Genomic DNA, 20,299 nt, shown 5'->3' with positions numbered 1-20,299 from the left:
ACACAATGTTTGGCTTTCAACAAGTACTTGTAGTCATAAAGACTATCTTGAAAGTTGACCAGGAAATTGATAAAAACTGATTGATGGATCCTTTACCATCCATTGGTGTTATTTTGTCATAGAGATTCAGTTAAAACTTCAAGAAATATAAATAAACAGAACTGACTCATTGCATATAAACATTCATGGTAAAGATGGTCATTGGATGAAGTATAATGAATTAGAATATAGTCTTGAATTTTGACAGACTAGGATTTGCTCGAATAAGATATTACTTTTGTACAATTAAATGTCTTCTGTTGTCAAGAATTTTGCCCATCTTTCAAGCTATGTTTCAAGGCAAAAGAGAACATATCAGTACTGGGATCAGAAGGCTTCTTAAAGTAAGGCAGAATTTATATGTTAAATATTGGTCTCTCTATTGTCACCTAAATTTCACTTTTCTCAACTCAAGGCAAATATTTCAATGATTTTGTCTGTTTGTGGTCATGAAAGATTTTGACCACAAAATTTATCTAAGACTTTTGTCAAAGTGATTTAAGTCATCTTATGCTTAGTTAAGAACATTAATTATCTTTTAAAAATAATTATGGCATTGTTTTATAAATTTGGAGGGTTCTCAGTACCTCAATTTTACTTGTAAATTTGTTTATAGCATTCATTATTTTTTCAGGTAGTGACTTATAAAGTAGATAATGAAATATTTTAGAAAAAGGGATAGCCTCGTTGGCTTATTTGTGGTTATAGAAAGCTATGACTTCAATATGTTGCTGTCAGAGAAAGTATGACAAAAGAAATGGTTGGGTTGTTTTTATGAGAAGATTTTTCACTACACATAAACTATTACTAAAAATTGAAGTTACATGTGTTAACTCCATTATCTTGATGATAACCAATCATACCATGCTCTGTGAGGTATTCAGATAAGGAATAAATCAGGTAATGACTGGTTGTACAGGAAAACAATAGAGTGGTAAAAAAAATTGTAATTAATTGTGGTGGATTTTTTTTTCAAAATAGAGAAGAGATTTCTAAACTGAAAGTTATGTGTAGAAATAACATAATTCTCAGACTAATGAGTAAAACTGTGATAAAACATCACAGATATTAAAATTTATAATAATCAATCACACGTTGACAGTATGGATTTGAATTGTCAATATTGATGTGGGCTCTGTTCTATTAGTTTTGTTAAGATCACTGTATAAAGGCAGAACACTCTATAATGCAATTTGCACAAGTAATCTTGGACTAATTTATTAAACAGAAATAAGCAGAATACCCTGAATTTTAGGGAGCACCTAGGAATTCATAAATGATCCTCTTGTTGTGGAGCATACACATTGGCTACATGCAGATGATTAATTTTAAGAGGAAAAGCTATACCACTTGGATCCATCATTAGCATATAACCTATACTAATGCTTCTGAAAAAAACTACATTATCTAACTCTGGCTTAACTGATTACTTGATTCATTAAAAATATATTCAATGTATAATACATGTATCAATAATTTTTCTAGGTATTAAAAATGAAAACATATACATAAATGTAATACTTAGCATCTTTTAAAAAAACCAGAGAGGAATGTACTGCTCTATCAGTTAGGATCTTTAAAAGAAACAAGTGATTCATTCAAATTAAAATTATTCAATGAATAGAAATATTAATTCAAAGAATCAGGAACAGTTGAGATAATATCTAAGGTTAGTGGGCAAGTTGAATTTAGTAAGGGGCATGGATGGCTCTGCCCTATCTTGGCCTTAATGAGCAAGTAGAGAATGTGGTTTCCAAACTTGAAGACAGAGAGGAAGGGCTGTTGTGGAGGTGACCACCCCACAGGAGCTAAAATACACTAGCTCTCGTCACTCTGCAAGGGACTCCCACTGCACTTTCTCTGCCACACAATCTCCCAAAACCAATGGTAAGATAGAACCAGAAACCAGAGGGCAAATGAGCTTATCAAAATCTGTGAGGTCAGTCTAAGAGGGCAGATTGGGCAAAGGACCCGAATAGACACTTCTTCATGGAGTACATACAGAAGGTCAATAGACATATGAAAAGATGTTCAATGTCACTAATCATTATAGAAATGCAAATTAAAACCACAATGAGATATCCTATCAGAATGGCTATTATCAATAAATCAACAAATGAATGTTGGCGAGGACGTGGAAAAAGGGGAACCCTAGTGCACTGTTGGTGGGAATGCAGACTAGTGCAGCCACTGTGGACAGCAGTATGGAGTGACCTCAAAAAATTAAAAATGAAGCTACCTTATTATCTAGACTTTCCACTTCTGGGAATATATCCAAAGAAACCTGAAACAATAATTCGAAAGAATATATGCACCTGTACGTTCTTTGTGACATTATTTACAATCGCCAAGATTCAGAAGCAACCCAAGTGCCCATCAGTAGATGAGTGGATACAAAAGCTGTGGTACGTTTACATGATGAAATAGTACTCAGTTATAAAAAAGAAGAAAATCTTGCACCTTGCAACAGCAGGGATGGACTTGAAGACTATAATGCTAAGTGAAATAAGTCTATCAGAGAAAGACAAATACCACATGATTTCACTTATATGGGGAATCTAATTATGAGACAGATTGATAGAGAGCAGGCTGACAGCTATCAGGGTGGGCTGTTAGTGGGCTTGGTAGTGGGGTGGAGGGATTGAGCAAAAAGAGAAAACTGATGGACAGCAACAACAATGTGGCGATTGCTGGGGGGAGGTGGAGTGGGAGAAGGTGGAGGAGGGTATACAAGGGATAAATGGCGATGGAAGAAAACTTGACTTGGTGTGGTGAACACACAATACAGTGTACAGATAATATGTTGTAGCATCGTGCACCTGAAACCTGTATCCTTTCATTAACCACCCCAATAAATTCAATAAAAAAGGAAGAAATTAATATGACAGTAAAAAAAAAATAGAAAGGTAGAGTATATATGGGGAAATAAGACATCAGCCCAATTATTATACTTATTTTATGGATGAGGAAACTGTAAAAGTCATAGCTAGTAAGTGGCAAAATCTGGATTCAAAGCCAAGTTTGTCTGATTTCAGGGACCAAATGGCTTCTGCTCTCAAGAGATTTGCAATATTGTAAAGAAGAGGCCAAACTTCAGAGAAAAGGGCAATACAGTGTAATCAACATCAAGATGTCAAGGATGTTTCCTAGCCTATGACCACAATTTCTCTTTGTCTCCCCCCCCCTCAAAAGTGTAGGAGGAAGAAACCATGAGTTCTTTTATCTGCAAATGGATTTGGAACTGTGCCTGTGCCCAGTGAAAAGTATGAGAGGATGCCAGGAGCATCACATAAGTGATGCAGTTATTCATTTAAAGTTGTTGATTGCAACTAAATCAGGTTTCTTGGTCTCATACCTTCTCTTTCTACAATCTTTGCACAGAAATTTAGTTTTTTCTTTGTCACTTTAGGAGAATTGGTAGAGGCTAAAAATATTTTAACTTTGGGATTTTTAATGTTGTTGTCATTGCTGTCTTTGACGATTCAGGTGTTGTGAACTTTATCTCTATTGATCATGCTCATGCTTCTATTCTTCTAAATTTAGGATTGCCATGAAATTACAAATCTTGTCAAATGGAAAATTTTTAAATGACCAGGAAATACTTTGGAAAATATGAAGCCTCTTCTTTCCTCTCAGCCAAGCTTGTGTAAAACTCCATTGTCAGCATCCAAACATTATAAATGATGCCTCTGGGCATTCATAAAACCCCTTACATTATATCATGGGATTATTTTTGTCATTGTCACTGTGTTACCAAGGATAACTTAATAACTCTGATCTAAATTCTGTGATTACATACATTCAGAGGATTATTTGATATAATTGAGTGTGCTCTTTTGTTGGATTCCAAATTCAATTTATGTTCAATATTTGAAGACAATATTTAGTAGTGGTTATCAAGGTTAGAGTAAGCCCCATAGGTACTCCTGCAGAATCAAGCTTCTAAGTCACCTTTTTCATTAGCTGGTAACATTTTTAACAACTAACACAGCTAGTGCAGAAATGAGAGAATTCTGTAATTTCTTTACTTGGGGCACGATTCACTTAATCCAGATCTGAATGCTCTATATTTATGACACATCTGCTTAGCTGACACAAGGTATACATTTCTTATACCTTAAACATTTTCAATTTTGTAAGATTATCTGTAAAAAGATACCTGATCAATTCTTAGTCTTACATATGTACTATTTAATTTCTAAATCCTCACAAATACAAGATTCAGATATACTTTGATACCAAAGTTAGAAAGTTTGAGTTTTGAACTTTGTTAATTATGAAGGCTACTATTTTATTTCTTTTTTTCTTTCTTTGTTTATTTTGAGAAACCTCATGATGTATAGACAAGCACAAGGCCATGGACTTGAGTCTAATGTCATGATTGATTGTGACTTTTTGGACAGCCTTCTTTGGGGAAGAATATGTTCATTTTGTGTGCTGATAAAAAGCAAATGAATATATGTGACTAAGAGGATAATGTATAATAGATTGTGTTATTGTCCCCAGTTACACACTTTTCTTTATGAAGAGGACTATGCATATCTTTCCACTGCCAGGTGAATGAAGGTGAATCCCCCTGGAAGACTTTTATATCTGTGACCCATTGATATGAGGCATGGTCATGTGACTTAATTTAGCCAATGAAATAAAAGTTGAAACCATATCTGATCAGAAATTTATGAGCCATGAAATGTTTCAGCTCTTCTCTTTTTCTTCTTCCATGTGAGTAAGTATAGGTTGGCCAAAAATTTCATTTTTTTTTCTGTAAGATGACTCTAGTAGCACTTAATTGTCCTCCACTTCATCCAAAACAATTTTGTTAGATTCTATTGTGACAGCTGTCATATCAGTGTGCATTTAAAAAAAAATGTATCAAATTGGTCAATTTTTGTATAGCCATTTGAAAATTGAAGATGGAGGAAAATATGCAACATTTTTGGCATATTATGTTTTATTGTTTCAAAAAAAGTAAAAACACAACAGAAATACAAAAAAAAAGTTGTGTAGTGTGTGAAGGTGCTGTGACAGATCTAACATGCTCAAGGGTGGTTTGTAAAGTTTCATGCTGAAGATTTCTTGTTAAATGATGCTCCGTGGTTGGGTAGACCAGTTAAAGTTGACAGTGATCAAATTGAGGCATTAATTGAGAATAATCAGTGTTATACCACGTGGGAGATAGCCAACATACTCAAAATATCCAAATCAATAAACTTATTGGTGAAAATGAAAAACGTGTCTTTTAAATTGGGAAAACTATAATATAATAATAAATCCTTTTAATGTCTTTTATTTTACAGAACACACACACACACACACACTTTTTGGCCAACCCAGTGTGTCTCAGATACAGTTGCTGCTTCAGCCTGGATCCTGTAATGAAAAAGACATGAGAAATAAGAGCCACTTACCACACCCAGCCAACATGTAACAGGAGTGAACAATTGACAAGATATTGGGTTGACTAAAAAATCCATATTTTTTTCCCAGAAAATAAAATACACATTTTTCATTTTCACCTATAATTTCATTGATTTGGACATTTTGAATATGATGGCTATCTTCCACATGGTATAATGTTGATTGTTCTCAATTAATGTTTCAATTTGATCACTATCCACTTTAACTGGTCTATTCAACCATGGAACATTGTTTAGCAAGCAATCTGCAACATGAAACTTCACAAACCACTCTTAGCATGTTCGAGCCACCTTCTCCACACACTGCACAAATCTTTCCTTTTGTTAAAATTTCAGTTTAATTTTAACCTTTCTTGAAACAATAAAGCATAATAGCCAAAATGTTGCATATTTTCTTCAATCTTTGATATTAAAATTGTTACAGAAAAAGTCATCAATTTGGTAAGTTTTTTTAATGCACACTGATATGACAGCTGTCACAATAGAATCTAATGAAATGTATTTGAATGAAATTAAAAACTAAGTGCGACTGGAGCCATCTTACGGAAAAAAAGCAAATGAACTTTTTGGCCAAGCCAATACTTATATTTAAGAGATCACCTAGGAAACAGCTAAATGTTATGTGAATATTTAAAACTTTTTTTGCCTTTTCCACTTTTTGTTGATGAAGGTGTAAAGTGATAATAATGCATTTTTTCAAGGAGATGTTAAAAAAAAACAAACAAACAGCTAAGCATTACCTAGAGTAGTTTGAATGCATAATAGAGCCAAGTAATATGGAAAAGAGAAGTCAAGAGTTGAGATATTGCCTATGGTTTCTTACTTTCACACATTAAGACACATGGGAGACTATTTAAGTGAAGTCACAAGTGAAGGTGTCATCCTTTCAACTTTTATACAATTGCTGTATCACTCACTGCCACAAACATTGAAATGTTGAAATCATATCTGAGCAGAAATTTACAAGTCATGATGAATAGACCTCTTACTGTTTCGGAATGCAACCGTATTCCTGACCAGGGTATATGTTTCCTCACTGTTTTTCTCTTTTCTTCAAAATAGGCTCATAATGTTAAGATTCCCTTGCTTAATTTATCTTTGGCATTTCAATAGTTCATGAATTTGCAAGACAGCGTTCTTACTATTTTCACCTTTTGATAATGTGTTTTATAATGAGTTTAGTTCATCTACTGTACTGCACTTGACAAAAAGAAAACTAGAATAAAATATTGGTCTTCAAATCTCAAGATTTAAATTGTACTATTGCAACATTACCCAAGAATGTACGTTAGGAAAAATTGTCAGAGGCTTTTAAAGTGTCAGAAAGGGCAGGATCTGCATGGATAAATTATGAGAAAAATTTTTTTCTTTTTTCTATTATGCCAAAAAATATCACCACTAGTTTTCATTCTGAGTTGTTGACCCTTAATATTTCATACAAGATATCCCAAACTGTCTAAAACATTTTTATATTGATTTAATTTTTTTTTACTTCTTTTACTTATGTATCTGAGTATGCTTTAGATTTATTCAGTTTTCTATCTAAGGTATCTGTGCATTATCATACCAGTCCTGTGTTTGTCTAATTATTCGGAGTGTACATTTACAAAATTGTTATTAAAATGCAATTTTAAATAGAATTACATTATGTCATTGAGATGTAATTTGCTTACATAAACACTTTTAATGTTATTCAGGAGCATTAGTAGTTTTCAATGTTAATAGAAAATAATTTTTAGGACATTATAAAAAATAAGGGTTTTGTAGGAAGGAGTAAAGAATTACTGACACAATTACAATTTCTATTGGATAATAACAATATAGTATTAAATGTTTTTAGCCTTTACTGTATGCCAGGCATAACTTTTGACTCTTTACATATGTTAATTTATTTAATGTTAATCCCAAGAAGTGGCTGTTACTATTACATCTGTTTTACAGATGAGGTCTTCAGGGCATAACCAAGTTAAAAAACTTGCCCATGGACAAACAGCTAATGTGGTGGATTTATCAAACCCAGGCAATCTGAACCAGAACCCCTCTTTTAAAATATAAAAGATTCACAAATACTAACATTAAAATTTGTATTACTGTATAGATATTCTCAGTCTTCTACTAATGCACCATAAATCATAAAGCTTTAGAGCTGTTGTAGGGAAAAGATTATTAGTTGAATTTGGTATCCATTTCCTAAACTAAATCTTAAATTTTGGTAGAAATGATTACCAAAATTTGTGTTTATTTTCCACAAAATAGAGTTTTATTTGTTATCTTAAGTCATTGTGTGTTTTATTTATGGGTCTTACTCCCTAAGTTAGGAGACTCTAGAAGACAGGGAGGATGATTTATTTATTTTGCTGACACTACATCATCCATGCCTGTCTTTGCAGCCTCTTGTAAGTAAAAGACACTGTCACATTACTTACATAGGTTCATTTTTCTCTAGTTTCTAAATTAGTTCAACCATCTGTCATCATGGGTTTTTATTGTTGTTGTTGTTACTGTTCCTCATATACAAACCAATCTTGCAGAATCACAATGCAGTCATCCAGTATCTCATGGCAGCCCCTTTAAACACATTCAGTGTCTTACCAGCCAAACAAGACATATACAAGTATTATTACCTACCAAGACCCAGTCTGGATCTTCGAGGCCCTCTCCTGTATTTCTCAGCCATGTGCAGACATAAACCATTATATTCTTCTTTCCTGAATCATCCTGATAGCTATTTTCAGTACTAAACATTCAGTTTCTACTCTAACCATGCTTTCTGTTCCACATTTCCTTCACCTCAGCACTGATAGACAGTGCAGAGGTATCAGAATGCCTAACACAGGGAAATTCATTTTGTGTAGACACGCATAGGCATTCAATACATGTTTAAGGAATTGAGTTATAATGTCCAATCAAAATTATTCTATGAAGAAATATATTTAAGATAAACTCACTTCGAAAGGGTAGAGTTAGATAACTTGGTAGAATTATATGAGTTAGATCAAACTATTTAGCAAGTTTAAAAAGCAGACAGTGTTCCATGTTTAGCTATCAGTGGATTAATGGATTTAAGTTATACATATTAGATACCCATGGGTATAAAAAGAGCATTCTGTTACAAATTAACATTCTCATCACTCATTTGGTCAAAGTGTTTTGGAATAGAAACAAACATTTTATTTATGGAATACCTGGAGTATATTTTTGTATGCTTTCTTTCTTTTGATTTCTTTTTATTTCTTTCAAGAATTAATACTTATAGAAAATTATAAAAATGGGATTCGTGTTGAGAACTTTTTTTTTTTAAATAGTATAATGTACTTAATTTGTTGAAGATCAAGGAAGGATTATCAGTTTTCATGATTAGGCTTTGAATTCCAAAAAAGTGTCAGAGCAATGAATGTACATTTTTTTGTAGAGATTAATAAGTACCGTATTTTTTGCTCCATAAGATGCATTTCCCCACAAAAGTGGGGGGAAATGTCTGTGCATCATATGAAGCAAATATTGCATCAAAAACCGTTATGTGTGTTACCTGACCTGTTAGTAGTGGCGACAGCTGTTAGAAGAGGAAGCGGTGGGCCCATGCAAAACCCCTGAGGATGCTTAAATGTCCCACTTTACTTTTGAATCTTAGGGTGTCTTGTCAGTTGCCATCTGCCTCTGTCCATCACCTGGGACCTGGGGGAGTGCAGAGGGCCACTTGACACTCCAAGCTACAACCGCTGACCTGTCCAATCAGCTGAGGCTGATAATGGATATGAGACACAGTGCCAATTGCCAACTGTCTTTGACACTGGGTGGGGTCTGTGTCAGTAGAGCTGCCTCCAATCACCAATCACTGTGTCTTAAGCTCTGCCAATCATGAGAGGCAGGTGGGTGGAACTGAAGTAACATGTTCTCAGTTGGCTACTAGCTCCATTAGATGCTACAGCTGTCTCGTCTCATCTACCTCCATACTATTTATAATGACACCAGATTTCTGTGTGAGGAGGCCAGCAGTAACTGGGTGAGCAGCCATAAATGCTGAAGTTATGGTGAGGTTACTATTCTAGCAGTATCACAGGCACTGAGGGGATTAAGGGGTATCAATAGCCATAACAGGCACTGGGGGGTAATTTTCCAGAACCTGTAACTAGGATAGTGATACTCTCTGTGACTGTTACAGCCAGTGATACCTCTTAACTCCCTCAATGCCTATTATTAAAAGCTCCCATAAATTCTGACTCTAGCGATGATGAATTCTTGGGGTTCCCAGAAAACTAGAAGAGTACTTGAACCTTAAAGTCTCTCCTCATTTGTTAATGACAGTGATGATAGTTCCTAATACTGCTTTGACTGCTGTTCACTTTACATATTTGAAATATTATTTTATATTTTACTAAATATTTTAGTACACCATTTGGTTCAGATTTTTTTTTTTTTTCCTTGTTTTCTTCCTCTAAACCTAGGTGAGTATTATGGTCAGGTATGTCTTATAGTGTGAAAAACATAAAATTAAGGCATATAAAGTAATTATTTGATTCATAAGTCACCAGTATCAACAACTAAGAATAAGAGAAAAATACAAGGTAGATGGTTATCCCACAGCCCATGGAATAAATGTTTAAGTTTGTTACTAAAGGATTGGCCTGAAAAGAGTCTGGGAAGGCCCAGAGCCTGGAGTTCTTTATTTCCACATTTACAGATAGCGAGAGAATCTCCATGGTGTAAGAAGTTTCTGGAAATATATGATTATATGAGTGTATTTCAGAAGAGCAGTTAATTTCAGGGATACAATATAACTTTAGTTCCTGATAGACAAGGAAAGTAGGACAAAGGAAAGTCATAGGAAAGCTGAAACTTGAAGTTTAGGCATGCAGTTCTCTGGACTGTCTATAAAGCAAAGAGGTCCAAGTCTTCAACTGTGACTCAGGCGCAGGAATTCAGTCTCTAAAAGGAAAATGTGCATGGACCTAGATGGATTCTATACTTAGTAGGTTGTGAATGGTGATTTTCGAAACTTCTAACCATTAGAGTCACCTGGAAAAATTTTAAAGTACTGAACTCTTTAAAGGCCAGAACTCTTGTAGTTTAATTACTTGTTCTTAGGTGGAACTTTACATTAGAGTTTTTGGTGTTCATATTTTGCTGATGTTATTTGTTTATATTTTGGTTTGTGTTTGTTTGATTTTGTGGTGTCAGTTACAGGTGATTCTGTTGTACAACCGTAATTGAGAGCTACTGTTTTACAGTGTGTGCAGAGCACCTGGGAATTTTGTGGAAATGCATATTTTGATTTAGTAACCTCACACAAAGCTTAAAATTCTGCAGTTCTACCAAGATCCCGGTGGTAGTGGTTTACATAGCATACTTTGGGTTAAAAAAAAGACTATGCCCATACACAAGATTCCAACAGTTATTCAGGCTTGCAGAAGAAAGGTCCCTTATCAGAGCCTGTAATTCTTATAAGTTCCCATTTTAGAATTAGGATACAAAAGTAAAGAGGGATAAGGCTTAGCCTTAGGTTACCATATGATCTGTTCTGGAGAGTTTTAAAATCAACATTCACACAGTGTTTCTCACTCTTTAAAAAAAATCCTATTTCCTATGTGGTATTTGACTAACTTTTGCATAGTCTTGGCAAATAGAAATATTTTCTCAAGGCTTTCTTTTCTGAAATTTGTATTCTGAATCGATCATTTCTTTAGCAACAATACAAGTCTTGGGTGCTAATATTCTGACTCTTGTCATGCTGCTTCTTAGGGTATGTACCACAGAACATACTTTGTTTCCTATCTCTTTAGAAAATACTTGAACATTATTTGACAAAATTTTACTGCACTTCATATTGGAGATGTGCATTTTAAAGAATTTTAATAATGGCAGCAACCAGATCCATTTCAAAAAAATGTCATTCATTTAACTTTCTATAAAAAAAACTACATTAGGGAAGAATTAAGCATCACAAAATTGTGATATAATGAATAAATTTTAGAGAACTTCAACAATAAAAGTGAGAGCACAGGGTGTCAAAAATTTAAACTGACTTTTTTTGGACATTCTTGCAATGTTTCTAGGAAATCCTCTAGGGGAAAATGGTGCTGATAAAAATGTACTACCATTCCTATGCTCATAAATACTTTTTCTAAGTTCTGAAATTTTAATAAGTATTATTTTGCAGTATGTAAGTTAAGAGATTGTATTAGGCATGTTAGAAAGCTGTATCAACATCTTTAGTTTATGTACTAATACTTAGGATTAATTGAACAAAATAATAACATTAAATCTGTGTGTTGCAAATATCTTTTTATTAATTTATCTGATTTTTTGCTCATGCATTTGGAATTTGAGAAAATATGCATGTATTTAGAACATAGTTGATCTCTTTATTAATAAGATCTGTGTATTAGTTTCTATTGTCATATCACAAATTTAAGAGCTTAGAGCAACACAAGTTACAGCTTGGTAGGTTAGAGCACAGTTTCCAAGGTCAGGATTTCTGGCATTGGTGAACTGGGTACTCTGCTCAGGTTATTCCCAATATGAAATCAAGGTGTCATTTAGGGCTGTAATCTCATCCGAGGTTTGGGTTCCTCTTCCAAGCTCACTTGTTGCCAGAATGCAGTTCCTTACAGTTGTAGGACTGAAACCCTCAGTTTTGGGAAGGTGTCTACTGCATTCTTTCACATGACTCTATCCAAAAGTGTCTCTTTGCTTCACTAAGGACAATAGGAAAGCATCTCTGGCACATGCAATCTGTCTGATTTCTTCCTGATTCTAACTAGTAGACTTTCTTTCAAAAGGCAGGCCAAGATATAATAGTCTCACTTTTCACTAACTTAAACTAATTAGAGGCCTATAGGGAACTGCTTCTCATGGTTTAGGGAATTGTAGCCCCAGCCTGAGCATGAATGTCACCGGCATTCTGGCTGTGCTTGTCTTTAAGTCTCAACATAAGGCTGCATGAGGGACATAACCGTAAACCACTCAGAGGGTTTCTGTGGGAATTAAATTTAAAGAATGCTTATTATGCTTTAGAATTTTCTCTGCTTTCTTTATCATTAATGGAACATAAACAATTTCTAGCAAGGAATGTATGAAACCTTGCACCTAGTGCCAATGTGGCATCAAGATGTTGGATAGACCCTGACACAGACTGGTCATTGTACCCTCTGTACTAGTACATGTAATCTGTTACTGTCAACTGTAATTCTAACGCCTCCAAGCTATTGATGATTCATAAATCTTGACCTTGTATCTCTCATGTGTATCCTCCTGAATAAAGGCACGAGAGAAGAAGGTCTAATAGCTGTTCTCCACTAGAGAGGCAGCCACCTTCCTTCCCCCAGACATAATGAAATATCATGGGTAAAGTTTGTTCCGCCATGGTCATGAAGCCTCTGCTGGACACAGCAACTTCCGACCAAGCTTAGAGTGTGTGAGGCACTTCCACAATAGAGGCCTTACTGATGTTTAAAGTGTTCTTACACCATTGCCATATAGCACTATCTAATCACAGCTGTGATATCCCATTCTACTCATAGAGCCAAAGGGACTGACATCCATGCAGGATCATGGGGCTATGCTAGCATCCCAGTGGCAAGTAGGCAGGGCATCATTTCAAAGGGGACTATTCTAGAGCCCTAAGATCTAATGAAATTTACCTTTCTAGGTTTGGACTTGATTAGGACATACCACTTCTTTTTTCTGTAAATGTTTCCCTTTTAGAATAAGAATGTCAATCGTATGCCTGTTCTGTATCTTGGAAGTACATATTTGTCTAATTTGACAAGTTCAGGGCTAGAGAAGAATTTTGTCTGAGGATGAATCATACCTCCAGCCTCATCCATATCTTATTTAGATGATATTTACATGAGAACTTGGACTTTAAATTTTAGAATTGAGGCTGAATTGAGTCAACAAATTGGAGACTGTTGGAATAGAATGACTGTATTATGCATAGAAAAAGGATATGAATTTTGGGGACCAGGAGAATAATGTTATGAGCTGAATGTTGTGTCCCTCCAAAATTAATAAGGATAAGGGCATGTGAGAACATAGCAGGAAGAGGGCTGCCTGGATTCCAGGGGGAGAGCTCTCACTAGGCACCAACCCTGCTTTCACCTTGATCTTGGATTATTAGCCTACAAAACTGTGAGAGAATACATTTCTATTTTTAAGACTCCATACTATGTAATTTTGTTATGGCAACCCAAAGAGATGAAGGTCTTACAGTATATATGGTTAGCAAAATAGATAATGCCAAACTATTCTATAAGTCCTACTAATGTATGTTTCCACCAGGAGTTCATCAGAATTTTTACTAGTTTACATTCTTGTCAAGAGCTGGTAATATTTTTATGTTTTTAATTTTAGCTTTTCTAGTTGGTAGTTAGTAGTATGTGAATATGATTTTATTTTACATTTCATCAATAACTAATAATATTGAACACTTTTGCTTACTTATACTGGGTATGAGAATAATTTTTTGTTAAGTGCTCAAGCCACTTGTTCATTTTTTAAAGATGGGTTGTCCTTTCTTGTTAATTACTAGTTTTTATATATTTTGCAAACTCTATATAACATGTTGTCAGTAGTATGTTTATAAATACATTTTCCAAATCTGTGTATTGTCTTTTGCTCTGGTTTTGATAACAGCAATTCTTAATTATATTCCTATCAATTAATATTTGATTTTATTGTTAGCACTTTGAGTCTTGCTAAAAATTTTCTATTTGCATCAAAGTCATGAAGATGTTCTTTTCTGTTTTCTGATTAAAACTTAATTGCTTTAAATTTTCATGAAGTACTACAGTCTATCGGTGGAAATGTAAGTTGGTGCAGTCACTGTAGAGATGGCTCAAAAGCAAAATATAATTACATATGACCCAGCAATTCCACTTCTCAGTGTTTAGCCAAAAAAATTAAAAACACTAATTTAAAAAGATACATGCACCCCTATGTTGATTTCAACATTAACAACAATAGCCAAGATATGAAAACAAAGTGTTCTTTGATGGATAAATGGATAAAGAAGATATAGTGTACATGCACACACACAATGGAATACTATTTAGCTATAATAAAAAGAATGAAATCTTGCCATTGGCAACAGTAGGGATAGAAATTGAGGGCATTTTAAGTGGTATGTCAGACAGAGAAAGATAAATACTGTCTGGTCTCACTTATATAAGGAATCTAAAGATAAACTGAACTAACAAAACAAAACAAACTCACAGATACAGGGAACAGATTGGTAATTTACACAGGTGGGAAAAATGGATGAACAGTTCAAAAGGTACAGTTATAACTTTATAACTTCCAGTTATAAAATAAATATGTTATGGGGATGTAATTACAGCAAGATGACTATAGTTAATAATACTATATTACAGTTTGAAATTGCTAAGAGAGTAGATCTTAAAAGTCTTATTACAAGAAAAAATATTATAATTATGTGTGGTGACAGATGTTAACTATGCTTAATATGGTGATCATTTTATAATGAATATAAATTTTGAATCATTATGTTGTACACCTGTAACTAATATAATGTTTATGTTAATTATATATCAATTAAACTTTTTTTTTAAATAGTGCAATTCACATGGAGCATCTTTGTGTATTTGCAGTAGAGAAGGTTCTAACTTTATTTTTCCATACTGATAACTAATCAACTTAGTTAAAAAATGTTTAATCAAAAAAAAAAAAAGTTAAAAGACTTACAGTCAAGATCATAGGTAACCACTGCTCACGTCCTCACACAGTCACATCAAAATACAACCAAACTATGGAACAACCATTATTCAGAACTGCCAGAAATTGAGCTGAATGGAAGTCCCACAACTATGAAATTAAAGAAGAAACCACGTTGAGACTGGTGCAATCAGTGGAGTCATGGAATTGCTGGTCCCACACCCACAGGTGGTGGATAATAATCAAAAGGGATATCTCAGGAGTGAGGAGTCCCAGCCCCATACCAGACCCCTCAGCCCCGGGTTTCAGCACCAGAAAGATGAGTCCCCATAACTTCTGGCTGTACAAACTGGTGGAGATTGAGTCTGTTGAGGACAGATACTTCTGGAATCCAAGGCTGTTTCTCTTAAAGGGCCCATAGAAGATTTACTTGGACTCACTTCCTCTGAGTGTGTTTGGGCAGCAGCTTGAAAGGCACCAGAGCCACATTTGGAGGAACTGTAGTGTCTGACATCAGGACAAGAGCTGGGGGAGAGCATTCTCCCAGACAGAAGTGCTGATAGGAGCCATTGTTTCTTTTCTGAGCCCCTCCCCAACCAAAGCTGGCAAGCCAGCACCATATCTGAGACTCCATCAACCTGGATCACACCGTTTGTCCCATCCTGATGATTCCCTGAGGCTCCACCTTACCCAACTTTTGGAGCCACCTAAGCTCTTTCTAGTGGCTTTTCCTTATTAGTGGCTTGTCTTGGCTCATGCTTCAGATTTTCCTAAATTCTCTCAGACAAGCAGCACCTGGCTTCAGCTAGCCCAAATAAGCAGCGTCTGGCCTCTCACTAAGAGGCCCAAGGCCTGGTACTAGCAGCAAGTGGCCTTGGTCCATAGCTTGGCCTCGCTTGAGCACCTCCACACCCAGCAAGTAGCAGCCATATGTAAATAACTTTCTAGCTTATGCTGGGTGGCTCCAGACAGAACACAATCAATGGCTGACCTTTGCTTCCACCTCCCAGAGGCTGTAGAGCCTGAAAACCCAGTGGACAGCTAAAGCACACATCAGAGCACCCTACTCAACCACTTAGATAAGTAACATATTCAAGGGATGAAACCAATGGGCACTAGAGCCCTGATGAAGTAAGTCCTGCTCTGTGGACTTAGCACTGGCAAAGCTGATCCTCCATGGTGGTTAGAGGTGGCTGCTCAGTGCTCACAGCCCATCCTTGTAACTAACTAACCTGGGTGAATCCCTGTGGGGAACTGCTCCTTGTGTTTCAGGAATTGTAACCCCAGCCATGAGCCAGACTGCCCACTCCCCAACCCCAGGTTGTTTTTGAGTTTCAACAGAACACTGGAAGGCTGTTTAAGAGATATGACTGAAAACCACTCAGAAGGTTTCCATGGGAATTGGATTTAAAGAATGCTTATTATATTTTGGAACTTGATCTGCTTTTCTTATCTCTTAGTTAACTATAAACAATCTCTAGCAAGGAATGTATGAATCCTTACACCTAATGCCAGTGTGGCGTCAAGATGTTTAATAGATCCTGACACAAACTGATCACTGTGCCCTCTGTACTGGTATTTGCAACCTATTATTGTGAACTGTAATCCAGGTGCCTAAATAATGATTTATGAATTTTGACCTTGTAATCTCCCATGCATACCCTTCTTAATAAAAAGCATGAGGGATGAAGGTCTTGCGTTTTCTCCACCAGAGGGAGAGTCCATACCCCCCCGGCCCCTAGACAAAATACATTGTCCTAGATAAGATTTCTTCCACCGTGGTTGTGAAACCTCTATTGAACAGAGTAGTTTCCAACCAAGCCGGGGCACTGGAGGCAGCTCCACCTCAAGTCCCTTCATTTTCCTGCCAAAAGCAATCAAGGCTCAACTACAAGAGGAAGGGGTACAAAGTACACATAGTGGGTACATCTCGTGTACCCAGCTGGGGTGAGAGGGAAAGTTGTGCCACTGGACCCTATAGGACACTTACTACAATAGGCCATATTATGAAGCCAGGGAATCATAGCAGCTCTACCTAACACAAAGAAACAAACAGAGGGGCTGTCAAAACGTGGAGACAAAGAAACATGACCCAAATGAAAGAACAGAACAAAAGTTCAGAGAAAGAAGTAAACAAAATGGAGACAAGCAATCTACTAGATGCAAAATTCAAAACATTGATCATAAAGATGCTCACTGAACTTAGGGGAAGAGTAGATGAACTCAGAGAGAACTTTAGCAGCATAACAAAGGACCTGGACACAATAAAAAAAGTCAAATAAAGGGTACACTAACTGAAATGAAGAACAATTTATAGGGAATCAACAGTAAAGTAAATGAAGCTGAGAATCAAATTAGTGATTTGGAATATAAGGAAGAAGAAAAACACCTAATCAGAGCAGCAGGGAGAAAAAGGAATCCATAAATAAATAAATAAACAAACAAACAAAATAAGGATAGTTGTAAATGGAGCCTCTGGGACAACTTCAAGTGTACTAACATTCACATTATGGAGGTGCTGGAAAAAGAAGAAAGAGAGAGCAAAAAAATTAAAACCTATTTGAAAAAATAATGGCGAAAACTTTCCCTAACCTGTTGAATAAAATAGACATATAAGTCCAGGAATCACAGAGAGTCTCAAACAGAGAACACAAAGAGGACCACACCAAGACACATCATAATTCAAGTGCCAAAGGTTAAAGACAAAGAGAGAGTCTTAAAAGCAGCAACAGAAAAGCAGTTACTTACCTACAAGGGAGTTTCCATGAGACCATCGCTTGATTTCTCAAAAGCAGTTTTACGGGATAGAAATTGGCAAGAGATATTCAAAGTGATGAAAAGCTAGGACCTATAAACAAGATTACTCTACTCAGCAAAGATATAATTTAGAATCTAAGGACAGATAAAGAGCTTCCCAGACAAGAAAAAGCTAAAGGAGTTAATTAACACCAAACCAGTATTATATAAAATGTAAAAGGGTCTTCTTTAATAAAAATACAATAAAAATATGAACAATAAAATGTTAATAAATACATATCTCTCAATAATTTAACCTAAAAAACAAAATAAATGAACAAGCAGAACAGAAACAGAACCATAGATACAGTGAATGTTTTGATGGTTGCCAGGTGGGAGGGGGGTCAGGGGGATGGGCTAAAAGGTGAATGGGGATGTAAAATACAGCATAGGAAATTAGTAGCCAAATAATATATATACATGGACAATGATGTGGGGCTTGCCTGAAGAAGTGGGGGGGGGGCATAGGTAGTCAGGGGCAAATGAGAAAAACTGGGACAACTGTAATAGCATAAACAAAATATAATTCAAATTTTAAAAGAAGGCAAAGATAACAAGTACAAAAAATAAATGAGCAAAATAGTCCATTCAGTATTATTTACTGAAAACACAATTTTTTCTATAATAAACTGCATGTCACTTTCATTATAAATTGTGTGACTGCTTATATATTCATCTATTTTTTGTACTTCTCATTCTGTTCCACTGGCTAGTTTTTGTCATATGCCAAAACCCTGGTATCTTAGTCAATAATAATTAATAAAGCCTTATAGTAAGAACTGGTAATAAAAATTATTTTCTTTCTTTTGTTTTGCGTGCATGTGTATGTGTGTTTCCACTAGTTAAGACTTCAGTACAATATTTAGTAGAAGTGATGATCGCACCCCATAGAAGCACATGAACATTGAACCCAATATTTTATTTGGATACTGAGACTAATTAATGATGCCCCCCCCACACCAAATGGGTATGAAAGGTTTATTACTCACATAGTGAAGCTTCCTAGGGAAAGGGAGGCAAGTCTCAAGCAGATCTGAAAATGGCTCATGAGAAAGTTGGGAGGAGTCAACGATTTGAAGTTTTATGTTTGTTTCTGGTTGGAGTTGGAATAAGGGTTTCCTCACTGAGGCTGGGTCTTGCGTAGGTGGAACTTGCCATCAGAGGCAAGAACAAAGCACCCAGATTATCAGCTTGCCAAAATGTGAGCCAGAGGGTGCAGGAGAGGCAGTGAGATTTGAAACCTCTCATCAGTTAAATATGAAAAATAGAGTCAGACTTTTTATTACACTTATTTTATTCCCAAACTTTGAGATAAAATTTCAGATATTTTATGCCAATGATTGTAAGATTTATTGACATATAAAATGAATTATGTGTTCAAATCTGTATATTGGTCTCATATTTTTAGAATTTTCTTTATCTGAAAAAGAAGTGTTAAATTCTCCCATTACTGTAGACTTATCTATTTTCCATATTAATTCTCTGAATTTTTATTTATATACTTTGACTCTATGTTATAGAGTACACACACATTTAGGATTGCTAAATATTGGATTGACTCCTTAATGATGAAATGGTCCTTTTAATTTTTATGATCGTCTTTGAGTTAAGCTATTAATATAGCTATAACACATTTCCTTTGGTTAGTATTTGTATGCTCTTTATCCTTTTACTTTCAAACTTTCTCTCTTCCTACTTCTTCTAAGCAGATAAAATATATGTGTATATTTTAAAATAGTTTTGAAAATCCTAGACTTTTATTTGAAGTTGTCTGTTTATATTAATATTTATATATGCATATATACCAACAAACATTATTTTATTTAACATAATTTATTGTTATTGAAATCAAACTTTCATTGCTTTTAAGCATTTATTATTGATTTTACTAAAAATTTTACTTTATTTATGAAATAAAGCTAGAATATTCTGCCTTTTCCAAATCCCCCAAATTTTACAATATTGTGGTTATATCTTTTATTTGTATTTGTAATGTAAACCACATACAGTATGACAACTGTTTTGTAAAGTTACTAGTTATTTATATTTCCCCACACATTTTACCTTTTTATATATTTTTCTTTTCTTTCCCCACTTTCATGTTTCTCTTTAGGGCCTTTTTTCCTTTGCCTGAAGATATTAATGTAGCTTTTATTTTTCACTGAAGGCCCGATAGTGGCAAATAATTTCAGCTTGTCTGTCAGAAATCGCCTCTATTTATTTTCCCTTTAGAAAGGATATTTTGCCCATATATATATTAACAGGTATTTTCTGTCAGTAGGATGCCATTCTATTGTTTTATCTCTCATAATTTCTGTTACTTAGTCACCTCTCAGTCTTCCTGTGTACCTGTTAAAATAATGTACCCATTTTTT

Source organism: Furipterus horrens, unplaced genomic scaffold, assembly GCF_987537825.1.
Source record: "Furipterus horrens unplaced genomic scaffold, mFurHor1.1.pri manual_scaffold_1, whole genome shotgun sequence".
NCBI lineage: Eukaryota > Metazoa > Chordata > Mammalia > Chiroptera > Furipteridae > Furipterus > Furipterus horrens.
This window is presented reverse-complemented; position numbering follows the sequence as displayed.